Source organism: Schistocerca cancellata, chromosome 8 (genome assembly GCF_023864275.1).
Source record: "Schistocerca cancellata isolate TAMUIC-IGC-003103 chromosome 8, iqSchCanc2.1, whole genome shotgun sequence".
Lineage (NCBI taxonomy): Eukaryota > Metazoa > Arthropoda > Insecta > Orthoptera > Acrididae > Schistocerca > Schistocerca cancellata.
The window spans coordinates 443094565-443111552 of record NC_064633.1 but is presented as its reverse complement, the minus strand read 5'-3'; the positions used below and the strand labels follow the sequence as shown (position 1 = coordinate 443111552).

Genomic DNA, 16988 nt, shown 5'->3' with positions numbered 1-16988 from the left:
CCAAACTTGGACTCTGTTAGTGTAAAATCCAGAAGCATCCCTAGCTACTCAGTAGGAGTAGAGGAGGAACCCAAAAGTGGTTGGCCAGAGGCTCCTTGGAGATGCAGAGCGACCCGCAAGATTGGCCGAAGCTTGTTAAGTGCCGGTGGATTGGTGGGTCGACTAGAGGAACGGAGGAATAGTGCGCCGCAGCAACTGTTTAAAAACATCTGTTTCTTATTCAGAGGGAGTTCTCAGTCAGATCGCTGAGGCGCCGTCCCCGTGCTGTTTGTTGCCAGCCTCGTTAAGCTCCTACATGTCTGTTTTTCCAACTGAATGGCTGCTCTCAACTTTGTGCTTAACGTGCTGCTAGTGTTCGCTCTTTCTATTAGCACTCAACCCCGTGGCTTCAGACACTGACTTGCGTTGTGCAACCGTTTGTCTCCTTAGATTTTTCTAATTTTTAGACTTAGCCTTCAGTGTAGTAGTTAGCCTGATCACAAATAAATAGTATTAATCACTCCCCTGAATTCCGTGAGTCTCCTGCTGCAAGCATCTTGTCAAGTCCCAGAATCCGTACCTCTCGTAGGTACCGTGTGATAGTGTTTGGCGCTGATCCAAGTCATCAAACTCCACTGGGAATTTGTCTTTATATATTTGATCCTCACCGCTCCTTCCGTCCTGTGGTAGGACACGACAGAGGGAGCTCTGACAAGACAACGATGCGGTGTGTTACCCTTCATATGACGGGATAGTGGTGCCGTTTCTAAACAGGACGCTCCTCGTCCACACGCTGCGCGTATCTGTAGGAACTGTCTGCGTGACTTTGAGGTTCTACCGTGGCAAGGAACATCCCCGATCTGTCATCGATAGAACATGAGTGAGATCAGCTCGACGTCCGTCCCAGTGCCATTATCCGGAACATCAGGCACCAGTTACAACAGTTGTGAATGGCCTTGCCTCAGGAGAGGACACATCGCTTTATGGCATCCTTCCCAACCAAATCAGCGATCGCATCCAGGCCAGAGTCGGTGGAAAATCGTACAGATAATTGAAAAATATCTTTAAGATCTTTGTAAATTTGACTCGATTTCGCAATCACTGAAATAACATCATATACCCTCTCAACCCCCGAAGTTTCACGTCGTCTCATTTTCCCCTTCTGGGTGCTTCACATTTTTGTCAAGCAGTGTACCTAAGCTGCCAACGGCCTTGCCGCAGTGGTAACACCGGTTCCCGTCAGATCACCGAAATTAAGCGATGTCGGGCTGGGCTAGCACTTGGATGGGTGACTATCCGGTCTGCCGAGCGCTGTTGGCAAGCGGGCTCCACTCAGCTCTTGTGAGGCAAACTGAGGAGCTACTTGATTGACAAGTAGCGTCTCCGGTCTCGGAAACTGACATACGGTCGGGAGAGCGGTGTGCTGACCACATGCCCCTCCACATCCGCATCCAGTAACGCCTGTAGGCTGAGGATGACACTTTGGCCGGTCAGTACCGTTGAATCAGTACCGTTTAGTTTTAGCGTACCTAAACTACAGTGACATCCTAGAGCTCAGGTAAAGACACTGAGGAGCGTTTTCATTTGACCTGAGCATCACCTCTGCACATATTGGAAAAAGACCATCAGGGGCCATAAATCTTACTAATAAGGTTTATAGACAACAAATTCTGTACAGTACAGACAGAGCACAGCATGTGTTAGAGTACGGTCTTGTGAATAACTGGTTAACGTTCCTAGTATTAGTATTTTTTTTTTTTGTATATTTCGCATTTGGCAGAAGTCAGTTATCCAAACAAGTACCGACTTCTGAAAGTGATTCAAGATGTCACCAGCGGATGGCGATCATGAGGTCTCGAGTTCAATCTCCGGCCAGGTTGGGGATTTTCTCTGATCGGGGACTGGGTGTTTTTGTTGTGCTCATCACTTTATCATCACGATCCTCATGATTTGAGATAGTGGCTGGATTTATTGTGTAAAAAATATTAGTATTTTTTTTGTATGTTTCGCATTTGGCAGAAGTCAGTTATTCAAACAAGTACCGACTTCTGAAAGTGACTCAAGATGTCACCAGCGGATGTCGATCATGAGGTCTCGAGTTCAATCTCCGGCCAGGTTGGGGATTTTCTCTGATCGGGGACTGGTTGTTTTTGTTGTCCTCATCACTTTATCATCACGATCCTCATGATTTGTGATAGTGGCTAGATTTATTGTGTAAAAAATTGGACTGTGTAAAAATTGGGACTTTGTACGGGCGCTGATGACCGCGCAGTTGAGCTCCCCACAAACCAAACATCATCAACACCAACGGAAGCAGTGGGAAAGAAGGGTAGAAATTGATACGCTGTAACTGTGAATCGGACCGCTCAGTCGCTTGATTTTTTAAAAAAAAAGACCGTTTATTATAGAATCAGAGGCGATCAAAAGTTTCGAAGATCTTACAGTCTGGAATTGGGTAAAACTTCCACGATCATGGAGGCAATAATTCCATCTACGCACCAGTTTCAAGATACCCTTTTGGTAAAACACCATGTCCTCCTGCGAGAACATGTCCGTAACTGCCTGCTGCTAATCTTCGTCCGATGGGAATGCTTGACCCTTCAAAGAGTTTCATGAGGGACCGAAGGCGTGATAAATCACACGGGGAGAGATCAGGACTACAGGGCTGCTGCTTCAGTGTCTCCCACTTGAGTTGGTGTAACTTCTACTTTACGACAGAGCAGACAGAGACGGACGCCGGGATTCGAACCCCGCACACGCGTCCCCCCCTTCCCCCCCCCCCCCCACCAGCACCCCCACCGGCCGATCCAGGCGCATCGGGCGATTCCGTGGGCGCGTGATTGGCCGGCGCGGGAAGCGGAGAGCGGTCCAGCAGAGATATAAGCCCGCGACCGACGATATCCCGACACTTCGCCTGAAGATGATGGAGACGCATTCCATCGAAACGTTGCTACGAGACGACGATGCTACTCGGCTGACAACCCGTGAAGACCTCATATATTCTACTTTACGACTTTTACTATTTTGGCAAATGCTTTACCATGAGGCAGCACCACCCCTAGTCACAGTTTTCCACAACGCTGGCTTTCGGCAGACATCCTGCCCCTACGCGTTTTTCATTCACCAATGGATGTCTACCAGTGTTTGTCCTTCAGTGGTCAAGGAAAGAACAAGAGCACGATGGTCCCGTTTGGACGCATTTGGTAATAACGTGCCGGCCGGTGTGGCCGAGCGGTTGTAGGCGCTTCAGTCTGGAACTATGCGACTGCTCGTATGTTATGTCCCATATTGCTCAGAGCCATTTGAACCATTTGGTAATAACGTCACCGTTGTTCAGAATCCGCATTTACTGCAACGACGTCAGAAAGACACAGATACCACACTAATCCTTTGCATACTCGTCGGTACCTCTACACCGGCATCGGACTCTTTTTGATCGCTCCTTATAATAGTAATTACCGTAGGATTAAATAAAATCTATCAGTTTAACCCTTGCGTCAACTCTTATCCGATACGGTATACGTCTTATCTATTTTCCAATGTTATAAATCATTCTAACTAACACTGCCAAGCAATGTACATGAGCGTATCAGCGAGTGAGGTACGGTGGACGAAGCTCTTACGGCCGATCAGAAGACAAAAGGAGCAGAAAAGTTATTAGCACTAAGGAATGCAGTCAATCTTGTGGTGGTTTTCGGTAGAGTCTGTTAGTTTTTAGATGAGAGGAGGGAGTGTCGCAGAATTGTGATTTTAAACTAGGCTGAACGTCTTAATATAACATGCAATCAAGCTTTATTGCATTAAATTCAGTCGGCGCTGAAACATTGTGTCGGTGAAGTACTGATCCCATGCCGATCAATATACACTCCTGGAAACTGAAATAAGAACACCGTGAATTCATTGTCCCAGGAAGGGGAAACTTTATTGACACATTCCTGGGGTCAGATACATCACATGATCACACTGACAGAACCACAGGCACATAGACACAGGCAACAGAGCATGCACAATGTCGGCACTAGTACAGTGTATATCCACCTTTCGCAGCAATGCAGGCTGCTATTCTCCCATGGAGACGATCGTAGAGATGCTGGATGTAGTCCAGTGGAACGGCTTGCCATGCCATTTCCACCTGGCGCCTCAGTTGGACCAGCGTTCGTGCTGGACGTGCAGACCGCGTGAGACGACGCTTCATCCAGTCCCAAACATGCTCAATGGGGGACAGATCCGGAGGTCTTGCTGGTCAGGGTAGTTGCCTTACACCTTCTAGAGCACGTTGGGTGGCACGGGATACATGCGGACGTGCATTGTCCTGTTGGAACAGCAAGTTCCCTTGCCGGTCTAGGAATGGTAGAACGATGGGTTCGATGACGGTTTGGATGTACCGTGCACTATTCAGTGTCCCCTCGACGATCACCAGTGGTGTACGGCCAGTGTAGGAGATCGCTCCCCACACCATGATGCCGGGTGTTGGCCCTGTGTGCCTCGGTCGTATGCAGTCCTGATTGTGGCGCTCACCTGCACGGCGCCAAACACGCATACGACCATCATTGGCACCAAGGCAGCAGCGACTCTCATCGCTGAAGACGACACGTCTCCATTCGTCCCTCCATTCACGCCTGTCGCGACACCACTGGAGGCGGGCTGCACGATGTTGGGGCGTGAGCGGAAGACGGCCTAACGGTGTGCGGGACCGTAGCCCAGCTTCATGGAGACGGTTGCGAATGGTCCTCGCCGATACCCCAGGAGCAACAGTGTCCCTAAATTGCTGGGAAGTGGCGGTGCGGTCCCCTACGGCACTGCGTAGGATCCTACGGTCTTGGCGTGCATCCGTGCGTCGCTGCGGTCCGGTCCCAGGTCGACGGGCACGTGCACCTTCCGCCGACCACTGGCGACAACATCGATGTACTGTGGAGACCTCACGCCCCACGTGTTGAGCGATTCGGCGGCGGTACGTCCACCCGGCCTCCCGCATGCCCACTATACGCCCTCGCTCAAAGTCCGTCAACTGCACATACGGTTCACGTCCACGCTGTCGCGGCATGCTACCAGTGTTAAAGACTGCGATGGAGCTCCGTATGCCACGGCAAACTGGCTGACACTGACGGCGGCGGTGCACAAATGCTGCGCAGCTAGCGCCATTCGACGGCCAACACCGCGGTTCCTGGTGTGTCCGCTGTGCCGTGCGTGTGATCATTGCTTGTACAGCCCTCTCGCAGTGTCCGGAGCAAGTATGGTGGGTCTGACACACCGGTGTCAATGTGTTCTTTTTTCCATTTCCAGGAGTGTAGTAAACGCGCGGACTTCCTGGTCGTTACCATTTCAGACCACATGCTCAGGACTGTAGTTTCAATGTTAAACTGACTACTAAACGTGACGAATCATACACTGTTGTATTATTTGTGTTATTCCAGAATAAACTACATTAGCTGCTGCAACTTATAAACTTGTTAAAGAGACCAATGAACTTTAACGATTACGGGACGTAGATACGGCGGGGACGTATATACGGCGGTGTGTTGTCGAACCCTAGAACTCGTTTTATGACACGGCTGTGTGTGATCGAACCCTAGAAATCATTTTATGAGAGAATCTTTCAAAATACGTATCAAAATTCTGTCCCATATTTCCATTATCATATTTAAAGAAAAGACCTGAAGCTTTTGACTGCACATGTACACACTGTGCAGTGGTACTTGAAGCATAGTCTCTCCTTGGAAATTGATCTTCCCCGAGGTCGGCTTCTATCAGTTTTTCCATTCGTCTCTAAAGAATTCGCGTTAGTATTTTGCAGTTGTGACTTATTAAACTGATAGTTCGGTCATTTTCGCATCTGTCAGCACTTGCTTTCTTTGGGATTGGAGTTATTATATTTTTCTTGAAGTCTGAGGGTATTTCGCCTCTCTCATACTTCTTGCCCACCAGATGGTAGAGTTTTGTCAGGACTGGCTCTCCCAAGGCTGTCAGTAGTTCTAGTGGAATGTTATCTACTCTGGGTGCCTTGTTTCGACTCAGGTCTTTCAGAGCTCTGTCAAACTCTTCACGCAGTATCATATCTCCCATTTCATCTTCATCTACATTCTCTTCCATTTCCATAATATTGTTCTCAAGTACATCGCCCTTGTATAGACCCTCTATATACTCCTTCCACCTTTCTGCTTTCCCTTCTTTGCTTGGAACTGGGTTTCCATCAAAGCTCTTGATATTCATGAAAGTGGTTCTCCTTTCTCCAAAGGTCTCTTTAATTTTCCTGTAGGCAGTATCTATCTCACCCCTAGTGAAATAAGCCTCTACATACTTACAGTTGTCCTCTGGCCATCCCTGCTTAGCCATTTTGCACTTCCTGTCGATCTCATTTTTGAGACGTTTGTATTCCTTTTTGCCTGCTTCACTTACTGCATTTTTGTATTTTCTCCTTTCATCAATTACATTCAATATTTCTTTTGTTACCCAAGGATTTCTACTAGCCCTCGTCTTTTTACCTACTTGATCCTCAACTGACTCCACTACTTCATCCCTCAGAGCTACCCATTGTTCTTCTATTGTATTTCTTTCCCCCATTCCAGTCAATTGTTCCCTTATGCTCTGCCTGAAACTCTGTACAACCTCTGGTTCTTTCAGTTTATCCAGGTCCCATCTCCTTAAATTCCAATCTTTTTGCAGTTTCTTCATTTTTAATCTACAGTTCATAACCAATAGATTATGGTCAGAATCCACATCTGCCCCTGTAAATGTCTTACAATTTAAAACCTGGTTCCTAAATCTCTGTCTTACAATTATATAATCTATCTGATATCTTCTAGTATCTCCAGGGTTCTTCCATGTATACAACCTTCTTTCGTGATTGTTGAACCAAGTGTTAGCTATGATTAAGTTATGCTCTGCGCAAAATTCTACCCGGCGGCTTCCTCTTTCATTTCTTAGCCCCAATCCATATTCACCTACTATGTTTCCTTCTCTCCCATTTCCTACTCTTGAATTCCAGTCACCCATGACTATTAAATTTTCGTCCCCCTTCACTATCTGAATAATTTCTATTATCTCATCATACATTTCATCAATTTCTTCATCATCTGCAGAGCTAGTTCGCGTATAAACTTGTAATACTGTCGTAGGCGTGGGCTTCGTGTCTATCTTGGCCACAATAATGCGTTCACTATGCTGTTTGTAGTAGCTTACCCGTACTCCTATTTTTTATTCATTATTAAACCTACTCCTGCATTACCCCTATTTGATTTTGTGTTCATAGCCATGTATTCACTTGACCAAAAGTCTTGTTCCTCCTGCCACTGAACTTCACTAATTCCCACTATATCTAACTTTAACCTATCCATTTCCCTTTTTAAATTTTCTAACCTACCTGCCCGATTAAGGGATCTGAGTTCCACGCTCCGGTCCGTAGAACGCCAGTTTTCTTTCTCCTGATAACGACGTCCTCCTGAGTAGTCCCCGCCCGGAGATCCGAATGGGGGACTATTTTACCTCCGGAATATTTTACCCAAGAGGACGCCATCATCATTTAATCATACAGTAAAGCTGCATGCCCTCGGGGAAAATTACGGCTGTAGTTTCCCCTTGCTTTCAGCCGTTCGCAGTACCAGAACAGCAAGGCCATTTTGGTTAGTGTTACAAGGCCAGATCAGTCACTCATCAAGACTGTTGCCCCTGCAACTACTGAAAAGGCTGCTTCCCCGCTTCAGGAACCACACGTTTGTCCGGCCTCTCAACAGATACCCCTCCGTGGTGGTTGCACCTACGGTACGGCTATCTGTATCGTTGAGACACGCAAGCCTCCCCACCAACGGCAAGGTCCATGGTTCATGGGGGGGGGGGGGGGAGATGATAATGAAATTTTAGGGTGTGCCACCTGGACGACGAATGTGTCGTCTCCCCGCGGAAGTTATTAACGAGGTTGCTGCTGCTGTAACTGACCGTGCAGCACGTGTCCCACGTAGTGCTATCGATCGTGCAGTACCGCGAGAATTGTCCATGTCTTGGTCAACAGTAGGGACAGATTAACGGTATATTTTATACACTGCTAGGCGTAGAATCAAGACGCTACAGCAACTGAAACTTCTCAATCCGCAGCATCCTTCTGAATTTGCTCTTCGGTTTCTGGCACAGACAGAAGTTGTTGACATTTGGCCGGGCAATATTGTATAGAGTGGCGAGGCACATTTTACAGCGCAGGGTGGAGTGAATACACAGAACTGTCTAATTTTTGTATTGTTGGTGTTTTGTGCACTAAGAGCCGTTGTGCTCACCGTATGTGCCTCTGTGGTGTGCATTCATAAATACTTACACAATCGGTCCGTCCTTGTTTGAAGACATTATATCCAGAGGACCTGTCAGGTGTACCATGACGTCTGTACGTTATGGAGACGTCCTTGTATTGCATGTGAGTCCTGCTTTGGATGAGCGCAAACTGCGTGGAAACTAATGATTTCACGCAAGATGGGGCAACACCTCATGTCGTTTGCTCAGTGAAAGATCCGTTTAAAGCAATCTTCCACGAACGTGTTACCTCCAGAGGTTTTCCAGATCTCCTGATCTGTCTCTACGGATATCTAAAATAACGCTTTTATCTGAAGGGTAGTATAAAGGAACACATTACTCAGATTCCACAAGGACTGCTGCGAACCACTGTTGATCATGTATTTCCACACATGAAGCGTCTCGTCAACGTCTCTGGTGCTCATATTTAACAAATTGTGTAAGTGGCTTGGTTCAAATGGCTCTGAGCACTATGGAACTTAACTTCTGAGGTCATCAGTCCCCTAGAACTTAGAACTACTTAAACCTAACTAACCTAAGGACATCACACACATCCATGACCGAGGCAGGATTCGAACCTGCGACCGTAGCGGTCGCCCAGAACCGCTCGGCCACTCCGGCCGGCGTGTAAGTGGCCTTAAATAATAAAGTAATCACTATGCCCTTATCACTTGTATGACCTTTTCTGCACACGTCCCGGTCCTAATCCATTACACATGGAAACATTTCTATACGTCTTTCTTGCATTCACAGCGCCATATTTGCAACTGGTGGCCAAAATTCGAACTAATTTTTTCCAGCGAAAATCGTTTCCACATTAACGCATTAGAATATGTACCTAGTTTTGCTGCCATACGAAAATTAAAGCCTACTCGGTTCCTTTGAGAGTAGCTGCAATTTAATTACAACCACCCTGTAGGTGGCCTCTGTCGAGTGCGTTAGTCTACAGCGCGATCATAATCGCAACAAGCAATGACAAAACTTTAATTACAGAACTGAAATTAAAGAAAACAATATTAATGTAAGCTCTCGCATCTGTTATGTTATCGTAAAGACATCTAGGAAATTCAGGAGGGCTCGCTTTTAGTTTGTTAGCAACGAAGAAGAAGTACCCAGTTCAATTATTTTTAGTTCTTCTATACGTTCTATCATAAGACATTGTTTATCGTAGCTGCTTTTATTCTACAGTCGTGATCTCCTTGCATGACCGCAGTTACTGCTTCTGTTATAATGTATGTAATTACTTCACAATTGATTGTGTGATTATATACTGGCTCAAATGGCTCTGAGCACTATGGGACTCAACATCTTAGGTCATAAGTCCCCTAGAACTTAGAACCACTTAAACCTAACTAACCTAAGGACATCACACACACCCATGCCCGAGGCAGGATTCGAACCTGCGACCGTAGCAGTCCCGCGGTTCCGGACTGCAGCGCCAGAACCGCTAGACCACCGCGGCCGGCAATTATATACTGTATACGGGGTTATCAACCTAGTGACGATAAAGCTTCTTTTAATCACTGGTGTACGTTTTCTTCCATTCCAAATAATTTTAGCTAATTTAACGCACTTCGTTAATAATTTTTTTTACACTACGCGATAACCACCACCAAGGCTGGTTTGGCTCATTTATATATTCAAAGACAATGCATCTTGTTTAACAGTGTTATTAATTATATGAATGCGTCGTGTCTCTTCTTTCGGACATGTCCGTTAAAACAGACTCCACGCATTCATATAACTGATTCGCCTAAATGGGCAATGAATCCACAGCCTTCAGTGCGGGTGCACTTGGCGTCCGACCTCCAACAGTAATCTAAAATTAGCGAGCATTGAAGACATTGACTGAGGCTGCGGATAGGTGACACACAATGTGGGAATGTGAGAAAGCAGAGGAGCGTGCCGAAATTGTGCGCCCACAGGCGATTAATACTGTGCGTGGGTGGCACAGTGGTTAACGCATCTATCTAGTAAGCAGGAGAACTCGGATTCGCGTCCCTATCGGGCAAACATTTCCATTCATCGCCTCTGATTCCGCGCAAGTTCCCAAAGGAAATATCATTAGTTGCTTTCCTTCCCTGTGCATTCTCCCCCGCCCCCCCCCCTCCTCCGTCTTCAATTTACATTATGTTAATAACAACTTACGATCGTTATGTGATATTATAATTACAGTTGCTGATATACAGGGTGATTCAAAAAGCATACCACAACTTAAAAAATGTGTATTTAATGAAAGAAACATAATATAACCTTCTGTTATACATGATTACAAAGAGTATTTAAAAAGGTTTTTTTTTCACTCAAAAACAAGTTCAGAGATGTTCAATATGGTCCCCTCCAGACACTCGAGCAATATCAACCCGATAGTCCAACTCGTTTCCCTCTGTAGCATATCAGGCGTAACAGTTTGGATAGCTGCTGTTATTTCTCGTTTCAAATCATCAATGGTGGCTGGGAGAGGTGGCCGAAACACCATATCCTTAACATACCCCCATAAGAAAAAATCGCAGGGGGTAATATCAGGGCTTCTTGGAGGCCAGTGATGAAGTGCTCTGTCACGGGCTGCCTGGTGGCCGATCCATCGCCTCGGGTAGTTGACGTTCAGGTAGTTACGGGCAGATAAGTGCCAATGTGGTGGCGCTCCATCCTGCTGAAATATGAATTGTTGTGCTTCTTGTTCGAGCTGAGGGAACAGCCAATTCTCTAACATCTCCAGATACTGTAGTCCAGTTACAGTAGCACCTTCGAAGAAAAAGGGACCAAAAACTTTATTGGCTGAAATGGCACAGAAAACGTTCACCTTAGGCGAGTCACGTTCATACTGAGTTGTTTCCTGCGGATTCTCAGTGCCCCATATACAGACATTGTGACGGTTGACTTTCCCGTTAGTGTGGAAAGTTGCTTCATCACTAAACACAATCTTTGAAACGAAAGATTCATCTGTTTCCATTTGAGCAAGGATAAAATCTCAGAAATCGATTCTTTTAATCTTATCAGCTGCAGACAGTGCTTGAACCAATTTCAGACGATAAGGTTTCATAACTAACCTTTTTCGTAGGACTCTCCATACAGTTGATTGTGGAATTTGCAGCTCTCTGCTAGCTGTGCGAGTCGATTTTCCTGGGCTGCAAACAAATGCTTGCTGGATGCGTGCTACATTTTCATCACTCGTCCTCGGCCTTCCAGAACTTTTCCCTTTGCACAAACACCCATTCTCTGTAAACTGTTTATACCAACGTTTAATACACCACCTATCAGGAGGTTTAACACCATACTTCGTTCGAAATGCACGCTGAACAACTGTCGTCGATTCACTTCTGCCGTACTCAGTAACACAAAAAGCTTTCTGTTGAGCGGTCGCCATCTTAGCATCAACTGACGCTGACGCCTAGTCAACAGCGCCTCAAGCGAACAAATGTACAACTAAATGAAACTTTATAGCTCCCTTAATTCGCCGACAGATAGTGCTTAGCTCGGCCTTTTGTCGTTGCAGAGTTTTAAATTCCTAAAGTTGTGGTATTCTTTTTGAATCACCCTGTATTTAACGTAGATGTTTTGCAACTGTATTTTACAATTGTTCACTCTCTACCATAGCTTCCCAGACGACGATGTAGTCTGATGCAAGCAGTGTCCCCTGTTCCTTCTTATTGTGCGTAATTGTGTTGTTAACTTTAGTTCGGTTCTACTAGTCATTCGTTCGGATTAATTGTGTGATTAAAGTTCTAATGTTCTCGAGAGGCCAAATACTGTGCTTATACGTTTACCTCTGCCCTGGAACGGCCCTGTCCAGGCTGTTTACTGCACGCAGCTTGCGAAGTCTGCTCGCCATGCCATACTTTTTCTAGGCCGTCGGCAGAATGTCGTCGGAGAAAGAAAAGGAACTAATTATAGCAGCTGCCTCGGGACTTTACGCGGAATCAGCGACGGAGAGATAGACAGGGACTCGAACCCGGGATCTCCTGTTTGCTAGGCAGTTACGTTAACCGCTACGCCATCACATGCAGCATTTACTACACACGTACAGACTATCTCGGCACGCTCCCCGACTGACCCACACTCCCACCTAGCGCCACCTATCCACATTACCCGTCCGTGACCTCCATGCTCGCAGATTTTAGATTCCCACAGGATTTCGAGCAGTGTTGGGTTTTTCGCACTGAAGGTTGTGGATTCATTGCCCATCGAGACGAATCATTTATATGAACACTTGGTGGCTGCTCACGCATTCATATAAAAGAATTGTATGGTCAGTGTTTTGGATTTGGTCTTTAAAATTATGTATGACAAGCCGACCATTTGTGTCATGTCTCTAGCAGAAGTCGGCGACGGTTTTGTATAAGGCCTTCTCAGTATGAGCTGCTGGAGACCCCACATATTATAGAGCACACCAGGTGAGATTGCGGCGGGGCAGAGGGTGTAGCGACGTGGAAGGATTTTCCAGGTTCGGCACTTGTCTTACAACGAAGGGAAACGCCCCGAAAATCTTAGTCGGAGCTGTGGGTTGGTGCTAATTTCAGTCCATTTCTGATACAATAGTTTCGATACAAAAGTATGAAGGCCGAATGTCTATTTGGATATTTGATTATGTGTGTCCCGGAACAAAATGTGACTCGCTCGACATACGCAGTGCATCTAATCGGCCGTATAATCCAAAGACTAACAAATTTATATCCATTGTAATTCATTCGAAAAGTGGAAACAGAAAACGTTGTAGGTGCCATTTTTCCACAAAACATATTTTCCTTGCTATATTGTACTGTCGGTAGACTGTTCCATGTCCCTAGACTATGTCAAGGCACAAAAACATGGAGAAAGGTTTCAAACACGCATGTGCAGTGATGAATCATGCTGTACATATATTTGCATGTCATGCGATTTCTTTTTTATGCTACTGACTAGGATGATCTGCCCAGATGTTTTATGTTCTTGAGAAAAGCAATGCTCGAAACTAGTTAATAGACTTGATAAAGCACTATTTTAAACTCACAGCCTATTAGGACCGATTTTGTTTCGTTAAATTTATCTACACAAGAGGTTTCAATTTACATTTACCTCTACGGCACGCAAATGCACGTTTTCGTTTACTGATTCGCTTCTGTTTTGTGTGTATGTCTGTGCGTGTGTGTGTGTGTATACAGTTACACTGAGCCGTGCTGCGGCTCGCTTTAGTAGTAGGGCAACAAGGACGTGGCCCCAAATCCAAGATGGCGGCCGTGATGCAAGTACGTGACGTCACGTGTCGTCAGCTGATGACGCGATTGACGTCAGCTGATGATACGAGCACCGTTATCCAAAAATGGCGGGAAGGTAGCTCAATTGGGCTATTTCCACTAACCTAAGTAACCCCAATCTACGAACTCACGAGAAGTTTGAATTTTGGTGGGAAGATAGGTCAGTTGAGCTAACTCCACTAACATAACCCACCTCGTCCTAGGAAATGGACATAAGTTTTTATTTAAACGATTACAAGCGGTTCGCCGGCCGGTGTGGCCGTGCAGTTAAAGGCGCTTCAGTCTGGAACCGCATGACCGCTACGGTCGCAGGTTCGAATCCTGCCTCGGGCATGGATGTGTGTGATGTCCTTAGGTTAGTTAGGTTTAATTAGTTCTAAGTTCTAGGCGACTGATGACCTCAGAAGTTAAGTCGCATAGTGCTCAGAGCCATTTGAACCATTTGATTACAAGCGGTTCCACCATCAGTTTTGTTAGCCATCCTCTTGGAAAGTTTTGCTGAGCAGAGTTGGTATGGTGTCGCCCCCACCAGAGGCTGCTCTTTTAACTCGAATATAATTTCCTTAAATGTGTTTAAATTTCTTTAAATGTCTATAAATTTGTTTAAATTTCTTTAAATTTGTTTAAATTGTTTATTTATCTACAGCATTAGTGTTGTGTTACCACTACAAAAGGCTGAGGTATCGATAACTGTATTACTTGCACTGGACATAAGTCTTTATTTAAACAATTACAAACAGTACCACCATCAAGTGTGCTCACCATTCTCCACGAATTTCGAATTTTTTGATCTATCTACACCATTAGTTTCGTGTTACAGTTACAAGAGATTGTGCTTAGCGATATGTCACGTTGTCACATGCTGATACTACGAACAAGACTCCACTACCCTACTCTCACACTGTCGACGCCAACTGGGCACAAACATTTTCACTTTCTATTGCCAACATGCTTCCGGCATCTGCTGAAGTATGCCGGACACACTAACATTCTCACTTTCTCTAAGAAAACTTAGGTCCACTGGTGCCAGCCTTACGTGAGGCCGAAGACCCACAAAGCATTATAAATAAATTAAGTGAAATCCGTAGCTAAATAAATAGTCCAAAAAATAAATAAAGTTCACTTATTCCTCTCTCCAACAGCCCAGAACATGCTGATTCGTTTTTCACACCTATTTTCCCTCCCTCCACACCGCCAGCAGGGTGAGTGTTTCGTATCAGCGTAATAAACTAGGTGCATGCATCCCTCGATTAATGTAGGAATTGTGGTTGGATGACCTTGAAAAGTAGTTGAAACAAGGTAGTCGAAAGTATAGCGAACCCCTTTTCTTACCTATGTAAAGCTTTTTGGGACTTCGGCCTCACGTAAGGCTGGCCCAGGCAGAGCTAAGTTTTCTTAGAGAAAGTGAGAATGTTAGTGTGTACGGCATACTTCAACCGGTGCTGGACGCAGGCGGGCGACAGAAAGTGAAAATGTTTGTGTCCAGCTGACGTCAACGGGTGTGACAGTAGGGCAGTCGAGTCTTGTTCGTAGTACCAGCGTGTGACAACGTGACATATCGCGAAGCACAACCTCTTGTGACAGTAACACGTAACTAATGATGTAGATAATAAATTATATTGGAATTGAATGTTAGCACTTAGAGCAAAAAATTCGAAATTCGAGGAGGATGGCAAGCACACGTGATGGTGGTACTGTTTGTAATTGTTTAAATAAAGACTTATGTCCAGTGCAAGTAATACAGCTATCGATATCTCAGCCTCTCGTAGTGGTAACACAACACTAATGCTGTAGGTAGATAATAAATTTAAACAAAGTTAAAGAAATTTAACCAAGTTAATAGACATTTAAAGAAATTTAAACAAATTTATAGAAATTATATTCAAGTTAATAGAGCAGCCTCTAGTGGGGGCGACACCATACCAACTCTGCTCAGCAAAATTTTCCAAGAGGATGGCTAGCAAAATTGATGGTGGTACTGCTTGTAACTGTTTAAATAAAGACTTATGTCCAGTTCGTAGGAGGAGGTGGGTTAGGTTAGTGGAGGTAGCCCAATTGACCTATCTTCCCACCATTTTTAGACAACGGTACTAGCATCATCAGCTGACGTCAATCGCGTCATCAGCTGACGTCATGTGACGCCATCTTGGATTTGAGGGCCTGTCCCTGTTGCCCTACTACTCGTGTTCGTATTGTTTCTAGGTTTCCACCCTCTGTTGGAGGCCAGACGGTATGGTTTAGTCGACATGGTTGCGGTTATATGTCTTCTTCTCGTGTTGACTGGCGCCAGTCGGTTTCGCAATCGTTGCCTGTCCGCTAGTGGCAGACGCGGCGGTTATCGATATGTAATAACTGTTGCCCTATCTTTGGGGCGATGTCGTTGTTTTTCCGGGTGGTGTGAGTGGGCGAGTTCGGTTGGGAGGAGCCAGGTCCGCGGAGTGCCAGAATACACCAGGACCACTGACGCCACGCATGGACTGCCGGATGGAAGGGCTGTGGTCACGAGGATTCACGACTTCGTCGTAAACCGAATCCAGCAAGCTTTAAGATGAGTGCATTTCAATTCAAGTAGAGAAACCTCCACCACTGTGATATCTTGCGATTCTCCAGTGACTTGGGTTCGTGTTGCTGCTCGCAGTGTCGCTCACACTGGACTCGCATTCGGGAGGACGACGGTTCAATCCCGTCTCCAGCCATCCTGATTTAGGTTTTCCGTGATTTCCCTAAATCGTTTCAGGCAAATGCCGGGATGGATCCTTTGAAAGGGCACGGCCGATTTCCTTCCCAATCCTTCCCTAACTCGAGCCTGCGCTCCGTCTCTAATGACCTGGTTGTCGACGGGACATTAAACACTAACCACCACCACCACCAGTGTCGCTGAGACAAATAGCAGCGAGTGGAGTGCTTGGGGAAGGCGCATCTGATAGCTTTCCTCGACTTCTTATTAGTATTTACTCCGCTCAACTTGTTACAATTTGTTAAGTTCAACCAGCGTTAATTTTTCTTGTCTGCTGGCCACTAACGCCCCAGTTACCTGCTCTGGGGGTTAGTGTGTGTAACAGCAGTGTACGTTTCCTCGCCTTGCCGCTGTTGCCCCTAAGGTCTGTAGGTTTGACAGCTTTCTTGATTGTAGGCCGGTTGGTGATTCTTCTACTCCGCTGGTAGTGGTTCCCAAACACAGACACTCTAAACACAGTATTCTGGGGGCGTAGTGCAGATCATCGGTTCCGGCTTTGGTGTACTGTTCCATCGTTGCATTTGGTTTATCGGAGTCAGGTAGCTTCAGCAAGATTATCATTAGTCATTTGTTAGGCTGTCACTAATCTGAGTTACCATCTTGTGAAGTGTATGCAACTCTTGGCTACCTATCTCATGGCTCGCGAAAGTGTTTGTTGCCAGACCTTCTCAGAGGTCGATTGCTGGAGCCCCTTGGTTCTTGTAAGACATGTGTGTTCTAAAAGGAGGTCTGATGGCCATAATTCAGTGTAACGCTCCATCAGC

The 16988-nt window shown here is 45.8% G+C and overlaps 1 pseudogene; it reads left to right on the top strand.

Moving 5' to 3' along the window:
* Positions 1–1181: 1181 nt before the first annotated feature.
* Positions 1182–1299, top strand: LOC126096046 (5S ribosomal RNA; annotated as a pseudogene).
* The last annotated feature ends 15689 nt before the right edge of the window (positions 1300–16988 follow it).